Source organism: Carlito syrichta, unplaced genomic scaffold (assembly GCF_000164805.1).
Source record: "Carlito syrichta isolate Samal-C Ts95f unplaced genomic scaffold, Tarsius_syrichta-2.0.1 Scaffold311753, whole genome shotgun sequence".
In the NCBI taxonomy this organism is placed as follows: Eukaryota; Metazoa; Chordata; class Mammalia; order Primates; family Tarsiidae; genus Carlito; species Carlito syrichta.
Genome location: NW_007255849.1, coordinates 267,826 through 271,000, shown reverse-complemented (window position 1 = coordinate 271,000; position 3,175 = coordinate 267,826).

Below are 3,175 nucleotides of genomic sequence, written 5' to 3'. Positions count from 1 at the left end.
GAAGGCCGGGCACGGTGGCTCACGCCTGTCATCCCAGCACTTTGGGAGGCCAAGGTGAGAGGACTGCCTGAGCCCGTGGGTTTGAGACCAGCCTGGGCAACTTGGTGAAACCTCATCTCTATAATAAATCCAAAAATTGACCGGGCGTAGTGGCACATGCTTGTAGTTCCAGCTACTTGGAAGGCTGAGGCGGAAGGATCACCGAAGCCCAGCAGGTCATGGCTGCGGTGGCTGTGAGCATGCCACTGCACTCCAGCCAGGGCGACCGAGTGAGACTATGACTCAAAAAAAAAAAAAAAAAAGCCAGGCTCGGAGGCTCAGCCTGTAATCCCGCGCCTTTGGGAGGCGGAGGTGAGTGGATTGCCTGAGCCCGCGGGTTCGAGACCTGCCTGGACAGGGGGGGACCTAATCTCTACAATAAACTAAAAAAAAAAAATTAACCAGGCGTGGTAGCACACGCCTGTAGTTCCAGCTACTCGGAAGGCTGAGGGGAAAGGATCGCCGGAGCCCAGCAGGTCATGGCTGCGGTGGCTGTGAGCATGCCACTGCACTCCAGCCTGGGCGACCGCGTGAAACTACAACTCAAAAAAAAAAAAAAAGACTGGAAGATAGAGAGATCTTGGAGCAAGGCATGTGGATGAATCTGTGGGAATGGACAGGAAGTATATTCCTCCCGTGTTAACAGGATGACTCGAACAGTTGACATCTCCCAGCCTCTGCCATCTGCTGTCCCACTGCGGGCACATTGGGCTCTTTGATGGAGTGACCATGGGACAGGTAGAGTTTGTGTGTGGGCCCACAGCTGGTGCCCCTCAGAGCTGATCTAGCTATTTCTCGCTGAACATCCGATCTTCCAGCAACAGACTAAATGCTGAGTCCCGCCCAATAGCACCTTTCTTTGAGGAGAGCAGTCAATTTGGTGGCAAGTTGACACCGATCGCCTCACACCCTAAAAGTTACAGTGATTCACCTTGACTGGAACCGATACATGCTTTAGGCATGGGTATGCCTTTCCCATTCTCAGGGACTCAGTTCCATCCTCTAAAGCTCAGAGTGTCTGATGCCCTGGCACAGGTTCCTGCATACAGCCAAGGAGCTGCAGCGGTGGGCATGCAAGAGTGGGACCCACCGGCTCCCTCACGAAACTGCCAGCCTGATAAAGTGGCAGAATGGTCTGTGAAGGGCACAGCTCGGCCGGGCTTGGGGGCTCAGCCCGTAACCCCGTGCTTTGGGAGGCTGAGGTGAGTGGATTGCCTGAGCCTGCGGGTTCGAGACCCACCTGGGCAACTTGGCGAGACCTCATCTCAACAATAAATCAAAAATCAGCCAGGCGTGGTGGCGCGTGCCTGTAATTCCGGCTACTCGGAAGGCTGAGGCGGAAGGATCGCCGGAGCCCAGCAGGTCGAGGCTGCAGTGGTCGGGAGCAGCCACTGCACTCCAGTCTGGGCGACAGAGTGAGACTCCAACTCAAAAAAAAAAAAAAAAAAAAGGCACAGCTCGTGGCAGCCTGGTGATGACACCTGCAGTGGAGCAGTACCCCACAGAGTATATACTGTAAATTAGTGACCATTATGTGTCCCCAGTTTGTGTAATAAAATGGATCTGGGGCCGGGCCCAGTGGCTTAAGTTTATAATCCCAGCACTTTGGGAGGCTGAGGTGTAGAGGACTGCCTGAGCTCACAGGTTCGAGACCAGCCTGGGCAACATGGTGAGACCTCTTCTCTACAATAAATAAAAAAAATTAGCTGGGTGTTAGCACGCGCCTGTAGTTCTGGCTACTTGAAAGGCTGTGGCTGAAAGATTACCTGAGCCCAGTAGGTCAAGGCTGCAGTGGCCAGGAACGTGCCACTACACTGCAGCCTGGGTGACAGAGTGAGACTCCAACTCAATAAAATAAAATAAAATAGGTCCAGGAACCAAAAGGTGTAAGTCATTACTCCCAGTGACCCACTCAGGAAGCTTATGTTTCTCTCCTACACAGCTCTGGGTCTTCAGGTTTAAGGGTCTTGACTGCTAGAGGGGAAACCCACCAGGGGTTCAGGAAGAGTGCCATTCAATTTCAAGCTATGGATGCTGCCTGGTCATTTCAAACTCTTTGTGCCAAGAGGCTGCCAGGCAAGGAATATAATTTCCATCCTTCTAGGGGTGATTGACCCTGGGCATCAGGAGAAAGAAGAGTTGCTATTAAATAGGGGGATAGGAAAGCACCCGGGTGGTATGTTTGGTCACTTCTCGGTCCCCAGTGCAAATTTGCTGGCAAATGCAGGGGTGATGGCCAGAGACGGGCACGGTGATTGGGGGCTTACCTCTCAGGAATGAGGGTTTGGATCACCCAATCAGATAAGCCTATATCAGTAGAGGCGCCAGGTGAGGGTGAGGAGATATTAGCAAGCTTGAGAGCAGCTGCAGTGACAAGATGTTCATTCCATTGTCTTCCTTTTATGAGTCTTCCCAGGAAAAGGCCCACTAGAATCCTGCACGAACTTCCCCCAGAATGTGTCTGGAGCAAGTAGGTCTGGGCAACACGGTATGGACTGTCACGAGCACTGTGGTGCTCAGATTCCCTCTTAGTACTGAAATGCCATCGCCAGCTGCTGGGACAGCCCCTTCCGGTCTTTGCCCAAGGCCACATCCCTTCCCCAGAAGCGACCCATTCAGTGCCTGGTTGGTGCTGAGGTATAAAGGCCCTGCTCACTTGACCCAATGGGGGCACCTGTGTAGGCGATGCTGCATCTCAGCTGCATCTTTCTTGGCTCAGTCTTACCTCCTTTATTCCCCAGTCACCTTTCCGAATACAAACCTTCATCACAGAGTCAGCTTCCCAGGGGACTCAACTTGTGCCAGCCTACATGCGTAATGTCTTCTTCTACACAAATGTGGGACCTTGGTTATTTAAAAAAAAAAAAATACAGCCGGGCGCGGTGGCTCACGCCTATAATCCCAGCACTTTGGGAGGCCGAGGTGAGAGGATTGCCTGAGCCTACGGGTTTGAGACCAGCCCTGGCAACTTGGTGAGACCTCATCTCTACAATAAATCAAAACATTAGCCGGGCATGGTGGCGCGTGCCTGTAGTTCCAGCTACTTGGAAGCCTGAGGCAGAAAGGATCGCCTGAGCCCAGCAGGTCGAGGCTGCTTGTGGCCGGGAGTGTGCCACTGCCCTCCAGCCTGGGGTGA